This window comes from Choloepus didactylus, chromosome 9 (assembly GCF_015220235.1).
Source record: "Choloepus didactylus isolate mChoDid1 chromosome 9, mChoDid1.pri, whole genome shotgun sequence".
NCBI classification, from domain to species: Eukaryota; Metazoa; Chordata; class Mammalia; order Pilosa; family Megalonychidae; genus Choloepus; species Choloepus didactylus.
Genome location: NC_051315.1, coordinates 78,152,010 through 78,178,408, shown reverse-complemented (window position 1 = coordinate 78,178,408; position 26,399 = coordinate 78,152,010).

Here is a 26,399-nt window from a genome sequence, read left to right as displayed (position 1 = left end):
CATGCAAAGAAATGAATGTAGGAATGGGCCCATGACCACGGGATCCACCATTCATAGCAGATATGGCACCATCCAGAAGCAGACAGACAATTGGAGCACAGCTAAAATTTTAGCTCATAGGTAACATTCTACAATGAGGAGGCATCCTTCATTTTGTAGTGATTTGAGAATCAAAACTAACTACATAGCTTACAATCTACATTAAGGATTTTAGTATTCCACTATCTTCATCAATGTAATTTTAATATTCCAGCAGCCTGTTGCCCAGGAAGATAGAAATGGTGGATTATTTTGCTCCAGAAATTTCCTGAAAGACCTATCAACTTTTCAAGAGAAAAGCAGCAAACCAGAGTTTATACTCCAAGATTCTGAATTCCTTGTCTCAAAATCCTCACTCTGCTATATACACTGATCCTAAAATATATTGTGATCCTTATTCATTCCTAACCAAGTCCCACACTGAAAGGCCTACCTTAAAGATGACTTCAAAATCTTAATAAATATCCCAACTTTTCCCTTCTCTCTCTGAGATGCTACTAAGATTTTGTCAAGTAGTTCCATTCTTTACTGCAATCAGTAATAAACCCAGCTTTGTCTTTTCAATAAATTGTTGTGATATTTTGGGGTGCTAGCATTCAACAGATGTTTCAACTTTGAATAGCTTCACAATGATGCTGAGTTATATACTACATATGAATTTTCTTAAACTTCCTTTAAAAAGGTTCTTCCTATTCTATGATTAAATATATGTTAGGTATGAAATATATAGATGAATGAATCTCAGATCTATAGTGTTTGTGTGGATGCAGGCTCTAATTTTGCCAGCTTTCTTGGCAGGCTCTATTTGTTCCAGAAGGTGTTCTAAGAGAAAAAATTTCATTATATTCTCAATGGCACAGCAAAAGCAATCAGAACATATGATGAAAATGAAAAGAAATAAAAATAACAGATGTCGGATATGGCTTTTCTAGGAATTGTGTTAGAATGCTTGTATTAGTGACCTGCCTAATAGCTTTGCTGTTTGAAGACAAGTGGCTTTCTTTCAAGACACACAGGGACTTCACAATATTTACTGGATTAGTTTAATTTATTGAAAATAACTGACAGTGTTATGAATTTAGAATATAGTCATGGAAAATTCCAGAGGCAGGCCATCCCTTTAATCTGACTTGAGGTCATTTGTGCTCGGCCATTCAATTGTGTATTTCTGTGAAAGGCATTTGTATCTCAGAGAAAGCCCTGAGAGAGATGACATTACATTCTATTGGAAGATTTCTTCAGGTAGTAGACTTTCTTTTATTTGTTTTTTACCGAGGTACTTAAACTATCAAGATTATGAAAATAGTGTATTTAAATCCACTGAGATAGTTATTTACAAAAAAGAAAAATATGATATTTGATATTAATAAATTGGGTACATAAAATCAAAATTACACAAAGTAAATACGTTTTACTTTTTCTCCTGATAGTATACTTATCAGTATTAAACAAAAAATAAATGAACCAAAAGGAAATAAAAATCCAAGAACAAAACTGTTATACTATTAATTATAGATTGTTATTTATCAGTTTACATAATGGACCAGTTGTTCTCAATGTGGGGTGCCTGCATAAAAGCTTCTTCACCTAGGAATGTGGCAGAAGGACAAATTCTCAGGCTTTGTCCCAGGCCTACTGAGTCAGAAATTCTGCACATGGGGGTCAGCAAACTACAATTTAACAAAACTTCCCGCTGATTCTGATACATGCTAAATTTTGAGAATCACTGGTCTAGGCAAATGCTTAAATTTATGTTAAGCAAATACCAATCTGTAACAATTTGGTAACTGTGGGGACCCAGGGCCCAGGCTCCCCTCCCTAATGGGGAATGAGGCCCCACAGCAAGTAGCAGCCTGTTTGACAGGGACAGAAGTTGAAGGTCATCAGATCTCCTCAAGGAAGAAAGTATGTACAGATGGTATTGGAAACAAAGCATTGAAACTTCCCTCCCCGATCACTGTTGTTAACAAATCTCTAGATCCCTGTGTCACAAGACCCTGCTAAAACTCTGTTCTCATACCCTATGGAATGTCTTCATCCTAAGCCCTATAAGGGCTGTCCCTTCGTATCTCCACTCTTGTGGAATGCTGATTCCATTTTCCTCAGACGGCCACCACCTGGGACCCTCGTATTCATAAGTCCTAATAAACCCATGTCTCATTCTGTGAGTACCGTGTTCTTTGGTCTTCAGACTGCATCAAACCAAGCCCTTCAAGAGCTAGTTGGAGCATAACTATTTGCCCAGAAAGGAAAAAAAAAAAAAAAAAAATAGAGGGCATATATCTGGAAATCAGAGCAATATGAGAAAATACAAACCTAAGCTACACCTTGGTTTCCTCATCTGAAATATATGTTGGATTAAATAAATCTCTTAGATTCCTTCCATCTCTAAGAATCTGTAATCATATGACTGAAGGAAGAGTTAAAATAAAACTTTATTATAAACTAAATGAGGGGGGAAGGAATTATCCATAGCACAGCATGAAATGAGGAAACTTTATGGGGATGGTTTGAATCAGAGTCTAAATACAGGGTAGAATTTGAATATTTTATAGAAGGGAGCTTTCCATGTGTGAAAAACACCTTGAGCAAACCCAAGAGCAGAAGACCAGTGTTATAACAGTGAGCATGTTGAGATATGGTGGGAACAAGAGACTAGATTACCAAGCCCTTAAGTCACATGAGAAGTGTGCCTTTGTTTCCGAAGACCCACAGGATTTTCAAGCATAGCAAGCGGATAAGATAGCAGTAAATTTCTAACATTGGCTTTAATAGATATGCATGATTGAAGCAAGGGAAATGGATTTCAGGGGATGAGCTAGGAGTATGTTAAACCAAGCAGTTGAGAGATAATAAAGCCCATGCTGTGGTTATTTTTAACTTGGAAGTAGAAAAGCAAAGGGAGAAACCAAAGGACCTGGAGTGTTTTGATCATGGACAATAGGACAGAAAAGACTCTGGGGATGCTGATGGTCCTCTAGGCTCCAGTTCTTTGATTTGCTTGGTAAAATCTAAAATTATGTGATTTGAGACATTGGTTGAAAATATAGCATATGAACTTAGGAAACTGATGCTTGACTAATTTTTATACTCTTTAGTGATTTGGGAAGTACAATATTTACACTGACATTATCTCATAGAATTTGTTCTTTTATTACCATGATAGAAGTTAAATGTGCCAACTCTGAAATCAGACTACATTAATTTCAACTCCCAGTTTGGTCACTAGCCAGCTATGTAATCTTGGGCAAATTACTTTATCCCTTTTAGCCTCATTTTCTATATCTAAATTTTTAACATAATAATAATGTCTCCCTCCTTGGGTTGGTGTGAGGATTAAATAAGGAAGCCCATGCAAAATTTAGCAAAGAGCCGAGCACATAATAAGCATTCAAGAAATGTAAGCAGATATTAGTACTGAATAGAGAGACATCAGGTCAAGGGATAATTAATAGATTCTTATTCAGTTAATAGAAAAAAGTTACCAGCTCCATATATAAAACATTGCTTAAAGCATCATTGGTATCTATGATTCATTGAGAAACTTTAAAAGATATATTAAATGTGGTATAATGTTATGTAAGTATATGCACATATATGAAATCTATTTTGCAAAAATTAAATTATCTGTAGGAAATACATTTTGGAAAACGTTTTCTAATTGCATATTAGTTATAACTCTTTTTAAAATTTTAATTATTTTGCTCCTAAGGCTGATTTAATTTTTCTGAAACTATGCCTAAGGCATAATATATTTTTAGGTAACTGACTTGTATCATTTAAAATTTTTGGTGTGAGTTATCCCCAAATTCATCCTAACACTCAGTTTTATTATTGAGAATCAATAACTAACTGTTCATCAATATAGATTTAAAAATGTTTCAAGAACATTTCCAATACTTTAATATTTTATTCTTATATAATAGCCAGCTATTCACTAATTTTCATAAAATTTACTTCAATAGATTTATACCTGATTTTATGTCCATGAATACAGAGGTATAATACCTCTGTAACAGGTTACAGAGAACAACTACCATCAACTTTCTCAAAGATGATGATATTCTATTAACTTAAAACTTATTTGTTTAGTGAATAGATGTTTCCTTGTGTGCACTGATACATTATCTGCTGGTATCTTCTCTGTATTCTAAGAAATCCGTGCAAATCCCTGAGGATTAATATGCTCACTTTTCTGAGCCTTCTGACTGCTTTCTCGGTACTCTACTTCAACAGTTCTGACATCTTTACCTCATTTATTTAATGTTTTCCAAGCTTCAAGGAGCAATTCTTGAAATGTGTTAGCCCTGTTCTCCAGTGTTAATGCATTATTAAATTGTAAATCATGAGTAAATTTCCCTTTATCAATGAAGTCTATTCAACCTTTAGGTCACCTTCCCTCACCTAGCACCCTTAAGATTCACTGCCTTGTATGTTCTACAGATTCCTGCCAATACATATAAGACAGAACCTGTAGGTCCTTTGGTGCATAATCTTCTTTCCATAGTAGGAACTGTACTTGTCTTTTGTGCTATGGTGAGATTTGACCATAATTATCAGCCTAGAAGCAATAAAGGGAGATGAAGATACATCAAGGAGGTCGAGCATCATTTTACAAGGCACTGCTAACCTCAGATGCAGCCTTTTCATAAGCTCCAGGCAGTGGGAAGCTGTGCTACTCTTGCAAGGAGGATTAAGTCTCCCCTGTACGCCTAGAGGATTCAGGAAAATCTAGGGATTCAAGGATCTCTGGCATGTCTACCCAAATGTCCCCGCCTCAGGGTCTCATTCTTTCCTTTTGAAGGCTCTGGCTTTTGCACAGGAGACTTGTTATCACTGTAAATTAAGCTTCCTTTTTCTGTCTGCATCTCCTACAATTAATTGTTGGCTCTGATATTCAACACACAATTGTCTCCAACAACAGGAGATGGTGGGGAGAAGGGGGTGGTATCCTCTTAAAATGCTCTGCTAAGGAAGCTTTCTGGGTCTCTCATTGTATTCTAAAGTATTCATTTTTCTAATTTGTGTCTGTTACCTTTTTTCCTTTAAGGGCTTCTGTGATTGTTGATCACCAACCACTCCACAATCTGTATAATTAGCAGATTATTCTTTCAAGCCCTGGAGCTACTAAGGCACTGCTAACCTTCCACCTGTGTTCTATCCCAATCCACTTTAGCAATTGCTTTGTATAGCATGCCATGGATCATCACCACCCCAGCAAAGGGGCAGTAGGTGACCCAACTGCAGAATCCCATCCTTCTGCCCATTTTGTAAAAGTATTGTATCTCCTGAAGATTCTGATTTAGAAGTTTTGGGCTAGGGCCTGGGTGATCATGACTGAAGCAATTGATAAGGGTACCCTCAACTACACTATGATATATAAAGTTACTGCTAATGATTTAGACAAGAAGGAAAATTCAAAGCTTTTTTTAACCTCTAAAATTAGTTTGCAAATAAAACCAGAGCCCTCATATATTCTATCACAAATAGAATCTACTACTTCACTAAAATTAATTACAAAAAAAACCCAACAAACTTTTATTACCCTAATGTTACTGAGCAAGGGCTCATGGCCCAGTGCACATGGAAGTCACTACTATGACACCAGGATTTCAAGGGAGGAAATAGTTTATTGTGAGGCAGCCACATAGGGAGACAGGAGATACAATTCAGTTGAAAGGTATAGGGTCTTGTTAGGATTTGGAAGGGTTTGGTCTAGGGAGGTAGAATGAGGTGACACAGGATGGGGTGAGATGATGTAGGGCTAGAGGCAGGGTTAAGTGCAGCATGCATGGGGAAGATCATGCCTGCTCTACATCGCATGTATGGTGGCCTTAGCATGACAAGGGGTGGATATTTTAGTATTATAATTAAGTATAGGTAACATAGGATCAGAATTTTGTTACTTTGAGCATGTGTGGGTAGGGGTAGCTGGGCTTTTCTAATTTTGCCCAGTTTGAACCATCCAATAAGGCTGAAGAATAAAACAGGAACTGAGTAGAATCGAGTATTACTAAGGACTGGGGTGACTGCTAGGGGCATTATCAGAGTGTGACTGGGATAATTAAGGGGAGTTGTCCAGGATGAAAGGAAATTGGGCTTATAGGCAGTTTCACTATCACCAAGCAAAATTAAATTGAAGAATTAAATTGATCACTTTAAAACTAATACTATGTGAGTTTACAATCTCCATGGTCTTATAGTTTATGTAAGAAAAGGGCATGAGTTAAAAAATTAAACAAAATGCTATTTATCTTAGTTATGTAAAAAAAAAAATTGTTTACTATAGTGTGTGGTAGTAAAAGAATAACATGAAATAGTTCACAAGTTCAGTCTGAATAAACATTAAGTTGTTTGATTCTTGGTTGACTGTTAGCCAAACCACCCCAAACTTTTAAGTCTGAAAAGGTCGACTGGAATTCTTATAAGAACAGTCTGTCTTAGGATATTCTTGGCAGTTTTTTAACCTTGAATCTCTTATGCCAGGGAAAAAAAAAAAAAAGTACAAGAAGAGTTTTCTTTTAGCTTCATAATTCTGATTATTTTCATACCAAGTCAATTAATTCAAAAACTGAAAATAATTACAATTTACATTATTCTTGATTTTATTATAATATAAATATAATAATTTAATAACACAAAAATTAGGAAATATTCTGGCCCTATGTATTGTACGCTTTCTTTTTACGATTCCTTTGCTTGTGATTTTTGCTCCCACACTTCCAATCCTCTAGAAGTGATAAACATCATTATACTAATAATAATGCTAATAATAATTGTTAATGTTTATGAATACTCTTTAGTACCAGGAGTTGTTCTAAGTGCTTCACATACATAACATTTTTCAATTTTTCCACTCTCAGACTTAGCTAATATCATTATTCTCATTTTCTAGGTGGAAAAATAGTGAGACCTGTTTGGAAAGCAGGCATTTCAAATTATTTGCATATCCTGGAAATTATCATTCTTTTTTGTCTTATCTCAGAAGTTGCAAACAATGTTCCCTCTGCCTGGCAACATGCCTTCTCCTCAACCCCACAGCACCAACTAAATCCAATTCAGACATCATTTCCTTGATTCCACAGCCCTCTCCAGTTTCCTTTACGTGCTCGTTCTTTGTTTTCCAAAAGTACTTTGAAGTTGTCTCCATCATATTTTCTTCTGTCTGTGAGCTCCTTGATGGCAAAAGATTTCAACTTTTATCTCTGCATCCCCAGGCTCTAGGAAAGGGCTGTCCAGTGGAAATTTCTACCATGATGGTACTGTTCTAAATCTGCATTGGTCAGTACAATAGCCCCTACACACATCTGGCTATGAAGCATTTGTAATGTGGCTAGTGTGAGAAAGGAATTAAAATTTTAATTTTATTAATTTTTAATTAATGTAAATTTAAATAGCCGCATATGGCTACTGCATTGGATGGTATAGCTCTGGAGTATAACTGACACCTTACAGATGCACAAAGAATGTTTGTTGAATACATGAATGAGTGAAGGAATAAATTAAATTGAAATGACTAAGTCATTTGGGTGAATAATAGAGATAGAGAAAACAAAAAGTAGGGAGATGTGTGTTAGAAAGCTACTTCAGGCTTTTGTCCATCAGTATCACTTGTACACACTGACAACCATCCGTCTTGTGGAAATGATGATGAAAGCAAATATTCAGTTAGAATAGTGATAGCAGTGTAATTTCAGAAGCACTTTCCAATATTGACTCTGTAAGTAAGATTGATTCCTATTAAGGAAAAAAGCAATTCAATGTCAGTGTCCAGGTCTACATTTTAGTATGAATAACTCACATTGCAAGTTCTATCCATTATTTCAAAGTTTCTTTTGCATAGCATACTGTCTTTCAATACGTTTGCTATATGTCCAATATGAGTCATTTATTCCTATTTGAAATTATCTTTTCTAGCATAATCAGTTATAAAATGTTTTACACAAACATGAGAAAGTAGAGTCTTGTTTGGCATTTTTGTCAACATAAATTAAGTATAAATATTATCAATATTATTTTTACTCATCAGTGTCTAGTTCCAGTTCACAGAAGAAATACTGCATATTGAAAATAAATCTTCAGTGTGACAGTTTGAGACATACTCTTCCATTTAATTATTTTTTGCTATGTTGATAATTGCATCTTTGCTGAGACACTTAGTGGATCTTAATTGGTAGATTAAAAGTTTCACATTTGGGAACCATAGGGAAGATAAAAAGTTAATGTTGCAGCTCTTTCAATGATACAAATTAAAAACAACATAATTTTAACTCTTGTTTGTACTTTATCATCAACCTATAGGACTGTTTATATCAATTTCTTATGTTCCATTCAGTTTAAAATATTTACTGTCTGTGTAGTATCTGTACTCACAGTCTATTGAGTGTTTCTATAAATGATTAATCCCAAATCAAATCCAGCTCATGAAATACAGGCATGAAAAACAAATGTCTTTAAAAATTTTCCTTCAACATATAACATTGGTGTTTTTGTAACGTTTAACTTAAGATGTTCATACCTCAGCATATGAATGAGTCAATCCACTTATGATAGAGCATATCAATGACTAAGCTGCCAGCAGCTATGTCCAAAACTTTAAATCATTCATTTCTCTGTTTTGATAGATCCTTCTTCAAGGAGGAATGTTTGCTCCTCCTTCTGACAGCCTTCAGACCCTTAAGGATTGCCTCAGAGGAGGAGATCTGCTTTGTCCAAGGTTATACTACACCCAGTATGGTTGACATCAAACAATTGATCTTGATAAGGATAGAAAGGCCCGAGCAAGGGCAACTGTGATGGGCCATTTTAACTTCAGAGCTCCCCATGGCCTCCACAGCAACTTGAGTTCTTCCTCAGACTAATGCAGCTTCTTTCTCCTCCCTGCCCTAGGTGTTGATTCCAAGGGCATTCGGTAATATACGCTCTGCACTCCAAACTCTACCCCAGAGTCTTCTATCCTGGAGAACCCAACTCACAACAGTATAAGAGCTATGGTTCCATAGGATAAACTAGTGCTCAGTTTATGAAATAAACTATCCTCAAAGCAGGAATCATAATGAGAAAAGGGGAAAGAGAAATAATGATAATGGTCATTTACACTAAAGTAGAGGCACTGTTATAGTTCTCATTGTTTGGCTAATAGCCAAATCATGACTTCTTGAGAAAAAACTAGAGAGAATTTAATTAAAAATACAAAATGGTACAAATTCCTAATTCTGAGGATTTAATGCTATTTGGTTAACCACATTTTACCTCTCCATTTTGTTGGCATTTTTATGCCCTCCAATCATGCCTTTTAATTCCTTTCAGACTGTAGCACTTGGTTTGCTTTGTTTTTCTTCTTCACTTTTCTGTCATTATGAAATTTCAATTCCCTTTCAATGCCTTATTCTAGTCCATGTATAGCTTCATCTTCAGTGACCTGCAATTCCAAGCTTTTCCTGCAACTCACTCCCACAGCCATACACTAGGAATTCTCATTGCTTGATATTGCTCCACTGCTGCTGCTATTTTAAGATCTGACAATTTTCAGCGTCTACAACCTCCTGTCCTTTCAAGCTGCTTAGTTTAACCCATTGTACACGTTCTTTGACCCCACTGAGCCCTTTATTTCCATCAACCCACTTCTCTTTTCTTGTCATTTTCTTTACTGTCCAGGATGCTCCAATTCCACTGAAAAACATTTCAAACATTTTTTTTTCCAAAACTCTCAAATTTCTCTTTTTCATTACACCTACCTGACAACTGCCTTGCCTCTCTGTGCTTGTGCCCAGAGTAATATATGTGCTGGAGAAATACCGAATAATACACACCTTAGGACCAATAAAAATGTCTCCTCCAACTTTAATTTGGCCTTTAATGCTTTCTTGCAATCCTTTATTGTTTTTTTGATCACCTCTTTCCCTCATTCTCTTCAGCAAATACTTCAAAACTTTACCCTTCTTTCTTCAAAATGCTGGAATATTTTTATAGCATAGAGAAAATAGGACTCCATCTTCTTGATATCACCCCACACAAATCTTTGATCATTCCTTTTTCATTCTCTCTTACTACAACGGAAAAGAATGTTATTTCTACTATCAAAGCTATATCTTCTACTTGTGATCTGTGTCCCATCTTGCCCAGCCTCCTCAGGAAAGCCTTTTCCTCAAACTCTCTCTCTCCCCTTCTCACTCTCTCCTCTCTCTCTCTCCTGTTCTCTCTTTCCCTCACTCTTTCCTCTTTCAATTTCTTCCCTTGTTCCCTTCTCTCTCGCAGGGTACTATCCTATTTGCCACAACCCTCACTGTTTTAACTATCATTTACTTTTCCAAATCATTATATTTTAGCCCATATCTCCCTCCTGAACCTGTATCATATATCTGAAAGTAAGCTGACAACCCCATTGTGCTAGTTTGGATGTATTACGTCCCCTAAAACACCATGTTCTTTAATGCAATCTTGTGGGGGCCAACGTATTAGTGTTGATTAGGTTGGAATCTTTGGATTAGGCTGTTTTGATGGAGATGTGACCCACCCAACTGTGGGTACTACCTTTGACTAGATTATTTCCTTGGAGGTGTGGCCCACCCATTCAGCGATAGTCATGATTAGTTTACTGGAGCCCTATAAAAGCTCACAAACAGAAGGACCTCAGAGCAGCTGCGGCTTAGAGAGACATTTTGGAAAAAGCCATTTTGAAATGCATCCTAGGAGCAAGCAAATGTCAGCCACATGCCTTCCCAGCTAACAGATGTTTTCCAAACACCATCGATGTTCTTCAGTGAAGGTACCCTACTGTTGATGCCTTGATGCGGGACACTTTATGGCCTTAAGATTGTAACTTTGTAACCAAATAAACCCCCTTTCTGGTATTCTGCATAATAGCAGCATTAGCAAACCGGAACACCCATCTTACATGCTCTTCAAATTAAGTGAGTCCAAAGATGAATTTTATTTCTTATCTCAAGAGAAAATACCGTATTTTGCCTATTTGCTCAAATCAGAAACCTGAGGCCCATCTGTGTTACCTCCTTTTCTTTACCTGCCAATTCAGTCCATTAACTACGACATGTCAGTTCAATTTTCTTAATACCACCAAAGACCTTTCTATATCAGTTCAGCATCCCTTTCTCCTACATTATTGCAAGAATACTTTGTTTAGCCTTTGTTCTGGTTTGCTAATATTGCCATTATGCAAAATACCAGGAATGCATTGGCTTTTATAAAGGGGTTTATTTGGCTACAAGTTTACAGTTCTACAGCCATAACAGTGTCCAAACTAAGGCATCAACAAGAGGACATCTTCACTGAAGAACAGCCAATGGCTTCTGGAATACCTCTGTCAGTTGGGAAGGCACATGTCTGGCTTCTGCTGATCCTTTGCTCCCAGATTGTGTTTCAAAATGGCATTCTCCAAAATGTCTCTCTCAGCTTCTCTTGGGGCATTTTGTCCTCTCTTAGCTTCTCTGGGGCAAACTCTGGGCTAGCATCTCAAAGCATCAGCCAGCATCTGGGCCTGTGTCAGCTCTTTTTTAAAGGACTACAGTAAACTAATCAAGACCCATGCTGAATGGGTGAGGCTATACCTCCAAGAAAATAATCTAATCAGAAGTATCACATACAGTTGGGTGAGTCACATCTCCATGGAAACAACCTAATCCAAATATCCCACAAGATCGGATTAAAACATGGCTTTGGGGGTGGGTGGGTACATAATATATACAAACTGGCATAGCCTTCCTCCAATCTATTCAATGCATTCAAAACTTACTTCATCTCTCCTCCCTGAATATCAATGCCCCCCCCCAATATGTAACATAAAATCCTTATTTTGGTTTTCAAACCCCTTTAGGACTTGACCTCTGCTTTCCATCACACCTCTCAGTTACTGTCTCATCCAGTTCCCTTCTATGATTTATGTTTGCCTGAATACACTATGCTATCTTTAATCCCCAGAACACTAAATGTTTTCTGCTGCTTCTATGGGCTAACTTCTGTACTTTAGATCATAACTTAGGTGTCCCTTCTTCTAGGAAGTTTTCTTGGCCCATTCTCCTTCCAAGTTAGGGTTTTACATGGGTACCTCACGATGTACTACCCTGCCCCAATCAATGAATTATTACATTATATAATTACTGCCTGTTTACTGGTGAGTTTTTCCCATTAATTTGTAAATTCTATGAGGGCGCAAACTATATCTATCTGATTGACAACTATCACTCGTAGCCTGATACATGGGAGGCACAGAGTAATGATTAGATAACTGAATAAAAAAGGACAGAAGGAAAGAAGTGTGACTGGAGACTACCCAAACAAGAACTTATGACCCTTTCCCCTGCCATGGGAATAAAATGATGTCATTATATAAACAGTAGACTCAGAAGGATAAGGTTATGCAACATGTGAAATTATTTATTATTCTATTTTCAGTTTATGTCCTCCACAAACCTTTGTCAATAGGCAAATATTTGGAGGTTTTTATGTCATTTTAAGATCAATGAGTTTTTAGATACTGTCAAAACTTGGAGCAGTAGATTTGTAAGTGCTTGGCTTCTGAAGGGAGAACACAATCAGTTTCCTTCTACTCAAACTTAAATTGTGGCTCAAGGATAGTCACTAAGTTAAGTTGATTTGAAGAAAAACAAGAGTCAGTTCATTAAAAGCAAGACTATATAATATTTTCATCTACCAAGATATGACAGAAGTGGTCAATTCATCTTTCTTATCATATGTGAGCATGACAAGGTATGAACATATAACTCACTTGCACATCTGATTATTTGGTTTGATGGAGAGTGATAGCATGCCACCACATAACATGGGAGCAGACATGGCATTGGTATCAAACAAAGCAAAAGCAAAAATGCATTTTCCATTATTTCTCTACCCTTCTTTATGAGAAAACGTGTTTATATGATGCATTCTTTCATTTCACCTTTATTTTCTTTCATATATTCATATGTTTTTTCTTTCATATATTATAAATCATTTTCTTGTAAGCTATGGAAGATATTTCATGAGAGGGAGGTAGTAGCTGGTATAGTTTGAAGTTTTAGAACAAGTCAGAAACCTTGCCCACTGACTTTATGGGGGGTGGAAATGACAAGTCTCAGAGACGATGTTTGCAAACAAAGTGGTGGCAATATGGAAACCCTTTCCTCAGAAATTCACAAGCCTCTCTCCTTTATTTCCTGCAGGTCCCTCCTCAAATGTCACCCATCAATGAACTCTTCTCTGCTACCCTATATACAATTACTCTCTGCACTACACTCCCTTCCACCCCAGCCCCACTCTCTATTAAATGAATTCAGTTTCATTTTTTCACATGGTCCTTAGCATGATCTAAACTACTACATATTTAAGGATTTGTTTGTTGTATGCTTCCCCTGGCTACAGGACAATCTCTTGGAAGGTAGAGTTTGTGTTGTTCACCCATGTATATCTGATGCCTTGAACATTTCTTAGAACATAGTAAATGATTAATATGTATATGTTGATTAAGTAAACATCCCCTTCTCTGAGGCTGAAAGGATCAGAGGTTCAATTGCAATAGATACCAATAGTATTGAAAAAAAATCACTCAAAGAAATGTAAAATTTATAATTAGCTTTCACAATATTCCTTTATATTTTATTCTGAGTTCAATTCAAATTTTGATTTGAGAAAAGATTTTGAATTCATTTAGTCACACCTTCAGAACACTTTAAATATAAATATGGTCAAAAGCTATGGGGCAGAATGTTACAGAAAGGTCATAGTTCTAGCCTTGAAATTTAGGTGGGTAGGTAAATAGGGGATGGGTAGATACTGGATGGATAGAAGCAGATGGATAGATAGGTTTCCTCCTTACTTTTACAAAGTACATGTTCAGCATTTCAATTTGTTACCCTACATATTTCTAAAATTATTTTGTCTAAAATTTTTAAATATTTTTTCTTGAAATGTAACTTCTTGAATTTCTACGGTCTTTAAAATTCTGTCTTTATCAAAATTTTGAAAAACTACTAAAATTTAGAGGAAACAGTTTCTGTTGTGTTTAGCCAAGTCTTATAAATCGGGGAAAAATTATTCTTGGACTTGCTTTTTTTTGTCTAGTTTGAGAACTTGTGCAGTAAATCAACACGATATAGATAGAGACAGTGTTAGGGATTGAGTCATGTCCCCCACAAAAGGCATGTTCATGTCCCAACCCATGTCCTGTGGGTGTGAGCCCATTTGTAAACAGGACCTTTGAAAATGCTATTAGTTAAGGTGAGTCCGCACTGAATGAAGGTGGGCATTAGTCCTATTAATATGGCTGAAGTCCTTATAAGCAAAGGAAATTGGATACAAGGAGAAGCCATGGGGAACAGTCAGAAGCTGGCAGTTAATGGAATCTGGAGAAAAAGGAAAATACATCATCATGTGAACTGCCATTTGACTGAAAAGCCAAGGAAACCCAAAGACTGCTGGCCAGCCAGAAGTCACCAACCTGGAGAGGAAGCCTGCTAGCCCATGAAATCGTCAGCTAATAAATTCCTGTTGGTAAGCCAAACCATTGCATGGTATTTGTTTTAGCAGCTAGGAAACTAAAGCAGATTAGACAGATAGATTCATATTTAGTTCCTTAAAGTATAAATATAGCTATGTATGTATGTATGTATCTATTAATTTTGTTATAAGTTTAAGACCAAAAGATGCTATAGATTTTTGTATTTTCCTTTCTTTTCATTGTTCCATCCAACAGGTACTTACAAATATTTTATAACTCTGTGAGGAAAATGAGATGCATACCATTGAATACAAATGAGAAAATCCGGTCAAAAGAATCCTTGGAAATAAAGTATATTGTGAAAGTGTCTAAAGATAAAAATGCATGTTAATATTTAAAAATGGAAGTATACTTAACATTTTGGCAGATTGTTTATGTAAATATTTAATATAGCACATGATACAATTTATAATACCAACTACTCTTAATTTGTCAAGTTTATATTAAAGTACAACATTGTTTTCTTAATTATAGCAAAAAAATATGGCAAGTGTCAGAGTTGGGGCCAGATGCCTGACTTCTCTGCTAGCATATGGAACACTGTAACACAGTTATAAAAAAGAGGATGTTTTATATCATACATAAGGCTAGTCAAAATGCTTTTGTAAATCATCAGGCTTCAGCATCTGCTACCTTGCAAAATTATGTTTTCAAAAATGCTAATCTTGAATTTTTTTCTAGAATTTGAAAACCAAACTAAAACTTAAAATTAACATTAAAATTACACTGGTTCAAAAATGTAAATAGCCTAAGATTTTGAGCAGCCAGAAGGATTTCTTGAGAGGCAGACAGATTGATCAGTAGAAAAATTCCTGGGCTCCTGTCATAAGACCTGAATTGCAGAATAAGTTTTCTAATAACTAGATGAGCAAAATTGAGGGAATTTTTAAAACTTTCTCAACATAGTTTCAGTGATAAAATCCATTTGGGCTAAAACCACTTCCTGTATGAAAATGATGAAAAAAATACCTAACACTTGGGGCTTTTTGAGGGCAAAATGATAAACTACATTTAAGATGCTTGTTACGGTAGTTAGTAAATGGTGAATGCTTGTGGTGGCTTGAGCTTTATGTACCCCAAGAAAATATGTCCTGAAATTTAATCCATTCCTGTGGTTGTGAACCCACTGTAAGGGGGACCTTCTGATGAGGTTACCTTAGTTAAAGTGTGGCCCACCTCAATCAGGATGAGTCTTAATCCTATTACTGGAGTCCTTTATAAGAAGAGGGAAATTCAGACAGAGAGAAAGTCACAGAAGCAAAACGTTGAAATTAATGGAACCCAAAAGAGAAGGGAAAGACCAGAAAAGTCTATCATATGCCTTGCCACGGGCCAAACCAAGGACCAAAGATTGCCAGCAGCCAGCCCCAGAACATGACAGTCTTTAGGGAAAGAAGCATCCCCTTGATGATGCCTTGAATTGGGCTTTTTTCCAGCCTGAAACAATGAGTGAATAAATTTCCATTGTTTAACCCAACCCATTTCATGGTATTTGCTTGAGCAGCCTAGGAATCTAAGATGGTGCTCAATAACCAGTAGCAATGAGAGCAATAATTATTGTAATTATCATTAATGTTACTATATTAACTATTGAGGGGTGGGAGACATAGCCACCTACAAGAAGAGAAAAGCATTGTACTTTATATTTGCTACTAGTTTTCACATTTTTCACTCAATTTAGCATTTTCCACCTAATTTAGGAGCTAATAGTTTCGTTTGCTCTTCTCTTTGGAATAGACCACCTTTTCACATGATAATTTATATTTTTCTCTTCTGTTAGTTATCACAGAACTTTAAAAAAAAATTTCATTGGTGCTTGATGTTTTAACATGTCACAAATCTGGGAAACAGTCTACATCAGACTTTGTTAATCATTTTTAGATCACAGCAATCTTTGACAAAACAGTGAAATCTATGGACATTCTCCTCAGGAATGCAAATATATATGAAAGGTTTATATGAAAGTATGGAGTTTTATAGACTTCCTGAAGCTTTTCCTTGCATACTTTGGCAGTCCATAGGCTAAAAACCAAGAATTCCTTACCCTATATAATTAGAAGTATTTCACAATTAAAAAAAAATATTATTACTCTAATTTTCAGTATTATCTAATTATGCAAATTTCCCTTTCAGAAATGTTGCCCTTCATTACTTCTAGTCCCGAGGTCAAGTTATACCCTTAATTTAGACCAAAAACAACCAAAAAGAAAAGAAAAAAGAAAACCTGAAAACACTTGACTATATATATATATATGTCCAAATATATATATGACTAAATATATATAAGGCTTGCTTCCTCCTGGGGTTGGTAGCAGTCTGGCTGGCTGGCATCCTTGAGTTCCTTGGCTTTCCCATTAAGTGACAATATCCTTTCCGTTCTCTTCTGGATTCCTGCCGACTCCCTGCTTCCAGCTTGCCCCTGTGGCCTTCTCTAACTGTGGTTTCTAGATTATTTCTCTTTATAAGGACTCCAGTAATCCAGGTTAAGACCCAACTTCATTCAGTTGGGCCATACTTTAACTTAAAACAATGTCTCCCAGAGTTCCCCTTCACATTGGGGATTCACATACACAGGAATGTGGATTAAGATTAAGAACATGTCTGAACTGGGGTATACAATTCAATCTACCACAGCTTCCTATTAAACATTAAAACTATTGAAATGACAAAGTCTTATCAGTTGAGTCTTTTTAAACTGAATCTTTTCTGAAGCATTCAAAGAAATTTGGAGGCTGTAATGCACTTAGTACTGCTTTTCATTCACAGCTGTGTTTAGCATTAAATGTGTCAATGGTCAAAGCTGGCTTTATTGATGTCAATAATCATTTGTGATTTTTCCTATTCAATTACCTCATGGAACTTTAGGACCAATATAGCACAAATGCAAAGAGATTCAATATTTGATGTCTGACATGCAAAAATATATTTTTGGTTCTGTAGCAAGGAATGTTTTGAAAGGAAGGCATTGTTGAAAAAGAAATTTTAAGATGAATTCCTTGAGCTCCCCTTAACAAATAGTAATGGTGGACTTAATCCTTAACCTACAGAGTTATAGAGAGAACTAAGGATGTGATATAACCTAAGGTTAAAAATCCATTCCATTCCCAGGAGTGTTTGAGATTGAAAGAAAAGACAAAGGATGAAGGTGGATGAAATGCCCAAGTCCCAGCTTTCCCTCCTTTTGGAGTAGAATCTCTTGGGGGACATTAGAAATATCCAGATAGATAAATGTCTTGCCGTGTTATAACCTAGGAGAGGATTCAGGCTGTAAGGAGATGTCCAGGGATAAAAATAGCTGTAGTTTTTTAAGTGCCAAGTATGTAGCAGGCACTATGCTAAGTGCTTATGTATATTAATCTAACAACCAACCCAGGAATTATATGCAGCATTATTTTATACATAAAGAAACTGATGCATGGTGACAGAGTGATTTTCCTAAAATAGCATAACTAGTAATCCTTTAGCTGGGATTTGAAGCCAGACAGTCTGAAGTTGGAGCCGTTTTCTAACCTTGAAAATGTGCAGCCTTTCCAGATGAAAGGTTATGGAGCCTCTGTTTGGTGGGTAGTGTGAAATTATTAAAAGATAATGCATTTGTGTGACACCTGAACAGACTTAAACCAATTAATTTAAAAAGTGGGATAAGATGGAGAAGTTATTGTATGTTGCCATGTTCCTCTGTAATATTTTTTATTTCTTCATGCCCAGACCCCACCATGGACAAACTAAATCAGAATATCTAAAGATGAGATCTGGGTATTTGCATTTTTAGAGTTTCTCAGGTGACTCAATTGTGGAATTAGGGTTGTGCCTGGGAAACACCTCTTTGAGCTCCTCCTACCCAGTTTGAAAGCTTTAGTGTTTTTTCTCCATGGGATGTGAACTTTGACATAACTGTAATTTTTTTTTTTCAAATGTAACATGTCCTTACATCCTCTTACTGCTAGCCCCTCACCCAGCCCCATACCCCATACAGTGGTAGAGTACAGGACTGAATGATCTGCTTATTTGGCTGGATTCTAAAATCACAGCATCTGTTTGGACAGAAATTTGGTCAGCTCTTGGTAATAAAATCTGACTTAGGAAGAAATATTTATTTTGTTTAACTATGGACCAACAAATTTTAAAAAAAGAACAAACATTTTTACTTGCTGGCAATTTTCTTAAATAACTCCTTAAATAGAACAGCTTAACTGGCCACTGGCCATTTCTCATGTGATCTTCTAAAATTCTTTTTACAAATTGGAAAAATACAGCAAGGGATTTCAGTGCATGAAGCCAAAAACTGTCATAACATGATAACTCAGTTCCAAGATGCATTCTTTTTCTTAAGTCTTTTACTCTTACACATGATTTTCATAATATTTACTTTTTAAAAATTTTCCATCCTGAATCATAAGCACTAATACATACTTCTACCCTGAAGGTATTCTCTCAGAAAGCTTAATAGGTATTTAAAACCCATAACTTATGACATGCTGCTGTTGTAAAACCATCACCTGCAAGTACCTAATATTATATTTGTACAACGGTTGTATTAGTTCTGAGAACAAAGTTATTTTTATTTAAAATTAGTATGCATCATCAAATGATTATACTGCTTTTTTGACGGTGAATGTTATGTTTTTTTTCTAGTAAGTAGTATCTACATATGTGTCCCCTTTAAAGACTGTAATGATATATTGGGTTTGATTAAAGGATTGCTAAAGTCTATTTTATTTCTGAAATTATCTGAGTTCCCTGATAGAAGAACACTGAGAAGTGGTGTGAGTATAAGTAACATTCAAAGGAGAAGACAGACAGAAAAAGTGTTATATTGTCCTGTCTGTGTTATGGATTTTAAGCATTATTCATAGGGTAGTAACTCTGGTTTGAATTTTTAAGTCTTCATATCAGAATCAAAGTCCATGGGTATTTGGAAATGTAACTCTGATATTTTATGCAGGTGTGTCAAATTATATATAAACAGATTTAAAACCTCTTTTTTATAAACACCACTTTCAGTGAAATACTTCATGATGCAAGTAAATGTAGAAGTATTGGCCTTTGGGAAGTGGAGGCATACCTTCTCCATGGAAACAAAGAAAGGAGTCGTCGGTGGATGCAAATACAAGTATATTTTGGAAATTGGCGATAGGAAATTGAGGGGTTTTCTACCTAATTACGTTCCTATCTTCTTACATGCAGGAAAGATGACAGGACTAGAGGACATCATTGAGTTTGGAGATTATAATTTCACAGAAATGCTAGTTTGCCTGGTTGTGTGATTTTCTTAAGCAATGCTCAGCTCTTCGTGTGCAGAAATAGTGAAGGAGATGTATAACAAGACATGAGCAAACAAGTGGAAAACAGAAATGAAATCTAAGATGGAAAAGGAGGGAAGCAGTTACAGCTTGGATCTCTTGATTACTGACAAGTTGGTGAAGTGAATTGGTAGAAGTGAATTGGTAGGTTCAGTAAAATTATACAAATATTTCTTAAGAATATTTTTGAGTAGGTTAACTGGAATGATAGAAAGTTATAGTTGAAAAGTTAAATAAATCTTTGATTTTGGATCAGATTATATGAAAATTTTAATGCCATACCGAGAAGTTGGAGCTATCACAAAAATAAGTCCCTGAAGAATTCTAAAATGGGAAGTGAGGGTGGTTGTTTTTCTATTTTTTTTTTTTTTTTTGAGATATGATTTTTCTTGAATACCTGCTATATTGTAGACATTGTTCTAGCTGCTGGGAGTACAGGATGGGGTTTATAATCTAGCAACCAGTTAACAGGCCATGTATGCCTCTAGAATTTTGATTCCTGATTTGGTTTTGATCTTTTAATATAAAATTAAAAAGTTTATATTTATATTGTGGCTATGTGTGAATATATTTGCATGCATACTCACAGATATATACTCACGTACATATAAGTATCTACTGAATAGCATTTGTATGATTGTGGATATGAGGTGGAGAAATTTAGGTTTCCCAGCAGGATTCCCTCTTTCCTGTAGGGGGCAGCGTAGTCCTCGTGTGAGTAAGCAGACTACCTTACCCTGCAGTTGTTTGGAAAATGAGAATCTCGGTTTCATCATATTTCTTTGCAGTTTTAAAGAATTCCCTAGAGAAAGTTGCCAACTTAGAAATATCTTTTTCTTCAGAACAGGGACACATTTCCCCATCAGAGTACCTAACAGAAAATTGTATTCCCCTCACCCTTAACTTCTTATAGTTCAAGTTTCCATGTAGATTTCCCAAGACACTTAGCATATTTAGAACAATTCTTTTTGGCTCCAATTCACCTTCATGTCTTTTAAATAAACGTATATGACCATTGTTTGTAAATCTATAACAACATTCATAATGCTTTTCTCCCATCCAACCTTTGTTGTAACATCATGCATCATCACATGCATTTTCCAGTCAGTAACTAACACATGTTCTCATCTTTCACAAATTTATAAAATCAGTTATTAAAGAGATTCTAGATGGTAATAGTAAAAGTCCCTACTTGCCTTCATGTAAATATACAACTAAATCTCTTATATATATATCTACCTCTTCAAGCTTTGCTCTTGAAGACCGTCCCAACTTCCCTTTCCACATTATATGTCTGGTATTCAGGCCATTCAAAGCTCTTCTTCCCACCAATAAATCTCTCCTTGAAATGTTATGTGACTGATGCTCTACCTTTTTCCTGTCTCATGAAGGGCTCATTGGTATTACTTCTTGTTTAATTCACTTGTTTTGTTCTAATTATCCAACATTCTAATTTTAAAGCCAATAATTTGCTAAGACTTCTCCGTAGCTGGTCTTTTGAGAATCCCAGCAGCATATTTAAGCAAGAAGTATAAAGAAATCCTATAGTCTAATATGAGGACATAAATAAGGGTTTGGTTGCATTATCTGTTCCTCGAAAGCTCCTTTGTGATTCTTCTGCAAAAAGAATTGCAAAAATTGAACTCTTTGGACTTTAGTTTCTTTATTAGCATAATAATAAGTTTGAATAGATGACCTGAACTTGCTCTAAAATTCTATACTTTCATGATAGAGCTGTGCCTTGGCACTCAAGGAATACATACTACTTTCATATATTTCACTGCAGAATGAATCAATATCCACCCAGAAGTCTGTACTTCCCCTTATATACAAATCAAGATGATGGGAGGCCTGCACACTTTCTCGCTGGCTAATTGACGTATGTATCCACTGTACCTTTTCATTGGTCACATTTTGTTTGTTCTTATATTAAATTAATCTTAATATTAAGACATTTACTACCACAGAATGGAAAATTTCTATTAACTTTTCTTATATAGATAATTTAGGAAAATGCCATTTTGAAATAATATTGATAGTATTTAATAATGTCCCCCAAAATCAAAAAGGCATATATTTACATGTTTCAGATAAATGTATGGAATGTGGTTTCCATTTAGAGTTGGAAAGATATTTTGCTAGATTCACTAGACCATTTTAAAGTCACAAGTCAAATATATAATTAAAATTGTTAACTGCAAGCAATTCTTGCAGGGTGTAGAATAAAGATTTAATATTTGTGCATTAATTGAGTAAACCTGTTGATATATTTTGACATTGCATAACTATTCCAGGTAAAATATTTTTGCATAATTCTGTGGAGAATTTTACCTATATTATATGGGATAGTCTAATTTTCTCATTCAATACAAAGCAGTAATCAAGAAAGAAAAATGTTATTTAATGTTTTCTGCTTTAGTCAGTGACTATATTCAAATTATGTCCTATTTTCTGCATACTAGCCTGAGTCAAAAAAAAAAAAAAAAACATAAAAATCATAATTGCCACACCAGTCCAGTCTATAAACCAAATTAATCACTTTCTCAGTCAGTTCAGATCTTTGTTTCAATTTTAGTAAGTTAATGTAGTTTACTGGGCCAATGAAGTTCACTTTTTACATTGTATTTATGATTTTTATTAGCAGTAATATAGTTGTTTATTTTGTATGTTGAAAGAACTGGAAATATAAATCCTTTTAATAAATCCCAAATATTTCATACAGTATGTATAATTTGAAATGAGAAGTACTAAAATGAAGCTAAAACCTTAATGAGGTCACTGAAATTTAGTGAGCAAGACCGAAATATATCTGTTCTTCTCTTAAGATACATAATTTAGTTGAGATTTATTAAGCTACTCTGTACCACTTAGTAAGTAAAAAAAAAAAAAAAATAACAAGACTTGAGGGTTTTACAATTTGATAGTTGTTTTTCCAGGGTGATAGTTGATTGATGGTAGGAGGTATCCCTAGTAATTTCCTTGGATTTTTTCTGTGGAATCATCTCTGGAACATCTGCCACCTGATTTGCATAAATGCTACTTTTTCTATTAGCATATGTGATTTTCTCCTTCTTACATTAAGATAGGATGCCTGGATTGTAAATCCTGTTAAAGAGTTATACTTCAGTTTCAAAACCTGATAGATTTTGTCACTTTGGGTAAAACTTATAACATTCAATGACTTATTTTGAGATTACTGACCCACTGGAAACAGGATTTTGAGACACTATAAATGAATTCTTGTGGCTACCACCAGATTCTGATTTTCCAGTTATTACCCCTGTTGGAGATTAAATTATGTCCCCAGCAGAGGCATGATCAGCCCTGGAAGGAAGCATGTCTTCTAGCTTCTGAAATTGTGAACCAATAAATTCCCATTGTTAAGCTGCCTCATTGTGTGGTATTTATTTTAGCAGCCAGGAAACTAAAACAATCCCTTTCTATGTTATGCATAGACAGGAAAGCTGCATGGTTGCTTTTAATTAGCAAGGTAAACAGTTCCACCAAGTGTATTGAAAAATCAAGCTGATTACTGGAGAACCTTATTTCATTTACTTTCACCCTCATTTCTAAGGAATTTCTAATATCAACAGAAATCCTAGGACTAAAATTTATTAACAAAGATGGTGTCTTTGTTTGCCTGAGCTGTTATCGCAAATACCACAAACTGGTTTGGTTTAAATAACAAGCATTTATTGGCTCATGGTTTCAAAGCCCAAAAGTCCAAATCAAGGTGTTGGCAAAACCATACTGTCTCCCACTCCTGGTTCTGGCTGCTGGCAATCCTTGGAGTCCCATGGCATTTATAACTGCCTACCATCACATGGTGATGTCCTCTCCTTTCTGGCTTCCATGACTTTTGGATCCTCTTTGTAAGGTCTCCAGTAATCCAGATTAAGACCCATTTTCATTTAGTTGTGCCACTCGCTAACTAAAAATAACATCTTCAAGAGGTCTATTTACAATGGGTCCTTACCCACAGGAATATAGAATAAGATTAAAAACGTCTTTTCTTTTTCTGGAATATTTAACTCAGTCTACCACATTCTGCTCTCTGGACCCCCAAAAGACATGTTTTTCCCACATGTAAAATACATTTATCCATTATAGCATGCAATTATTTGTGGATGCAATCAACTGCCTATAGAGGCAAATTCATCTATTAAATACTGTCATTGAAAATTAGGCCAGAACTTTCTTGACCAAACAACTAGACACCATAACCTATCCAAGTTGACACATGAAATTAACCATCACAGTTTACCCCTTGTCAACTTGGCACCCATACACATCTCCATAAACCATAATCATGCTTTCACCTAACATAAAACAACTGTTCTGCATACAGCATACAGAAGGTACTCTTTATGTGTATTTAGATTTATCCTAAATATTTAGTTTCTTCAGTGATTGTAAATAGTATTGTATTTTTAATTTTGGTTTCTAATAGTTCATTGCTAAAATAAAGAAATGCAATTGCTTTTTGTGTTCACCTTTTTTTTTTTTCACCTTATTGCATGGGGGCTAGGTCCTCCAGTATTATGTTAAAGCGGTATGAGTAGAAACTTAACCTTGTTCCCAATTTCAGGGGTAAAGAATTCAGGGTTTCACCATTGAGTATAATGTTAGCTATGGGTTTTCTGTAGGTGATCTTTCTCAGGTTGAAGAAGTTCTGATCTATTTCTATTCCACTAAGGATATATATATATATGTTTATTGAGGTTTTTATACCTACATTCATGAGAGATACTGATTTGTCATTTTCTTCTTGTCTTGTATGTCTTTGCTTTTGGTATTAGGATAATACTGGACTCATATGATGAGTTGGGAAGTTTGGCCTCCTCTTCTGTTTTCTGAAGGAGGTTGTGTGGAATTGGTATTAATTTTTCTTTAAATATTTGTTAGAATTCTCCAGTGAAACCATCTGGGCTTGGAGTTTTCTTTATTAGAAGTTTTTTACTTACTAAATCAGTGTCTTCAATAGTTATCAGACTATTTCAGTTATAAATTTCATCTTGGGTAACTTTTGGTAGTCTGTGATTTTTGAGTATCTGTTCAATTTCTAATAAGTTTTCAAATTCATGTGCTTAGAGCTCACAGTATTCTGTTATCATTTTAATATCTGTGTGGTCTATGATGATATCTTTTTATTCCTGATGCTGGAAATTTGTGCCTTATTGTTTTTTTCTTTTTAGTGAAAGCTTGTCAACATTATTAATCTTCCAATCAGCATTTGTTTCATTGATTTTCTCTATTTTTGTTTTCAATTTAATTGATTTCTACTCTTTATTGTTTCATTCCTTCTGTTGCTTTGGGTTTCTTTTGCTCATTTTCTTATTCTCAAGGTCAAAGAATATGTGCCATGCCAAGCTGTATCGAAGACAGGCAAAAGGATCAATTATATAAATTTTGTCTCTAATTAAAATGTTAAGATTTGTTTCATCATGGATTTTTTGAGTTAATTTTGATTTTTTAAATATTGCATTAAAGTATTAAGTTCTGAGTTTTTGATGACCCTTAAATTTTGTCCCCAAAGTAGTGCCTTACTAGCCTAGTCCTGCTCCCACTTAAAACTGACATTTTTTCTTAATAAATATGGAGGATATTATTCTGCCTCTATGTCACTTTAAAATACCTCCTAATGGTAATAAATTAGGGAACTAATTTTTAATCATTGCATGACACCTATTGTCTTAGGTTGATTTCCCCAGAATTGGATTCTGAAGAAAGGATTTCTGGGCAAATGATTTATTTTAAAATTGCTCTTAGGGACTTCTAGAAGAAGGTGGGGGGTGGGGGGGCACGGAATGCTCCTAATCTTAATTCACATCACTGTGGGTATGAACCCATTGTAAAAAGTATTTCTTGAAGATGTTATTTTTAGTTAAGGTGTGGCCCAACTCAGTGAAGATGGTATTAATCTAGATTACTGAGAGCTTTATAAGGAAACTGAAAGTCACAGAAGTGAGAAAGAAGAGGATATTGCCACTTGATGATAGGCCAAGAGTCAAGCCAAGGACCCTCAAAGATTGTTAGTAGCCAGCACCAGAATGCTACAGTCTTCAGGGAGGAAGTAAACCTTGCTGATATCTTGATTTTGGACTTCTTCAAAACTCAAAACTGTGAGCTAATAAAGTTCCTATTGATTGTGCCGAACTGGTTTGTAGTGTTTGTGATAGTTGTTCAGGCAAACTAAGACAAATGTGACAGACAAGGACAGGGGAGGGAGGAAAAGCCAAGCAAGTGTGCAATCTCCAATAAAATCCCAGGGAGGACAGTTTCAACCTTTTATTTGTAAGGGATCCCAGGGTACAAATTATGCCTCAGAGTTGTCTCTATTTGAGGCAAAGAAATTGACCTTCCGTCAAATTAGACTGAACCAGTCTAAAGCAAAAGTTGGATGACAGATGGATTGGGGATAAACTCCTAGCCACACTTAAGTCCCTTTGCCTTTGAGGGCAAAGCAGCTCCATTAGCTTGAAGCCAGTATTCAGAAAAAGAGTCAAGATGTTGACTTGGTCAAGGAGGTGTTTTAATTTGTAAAG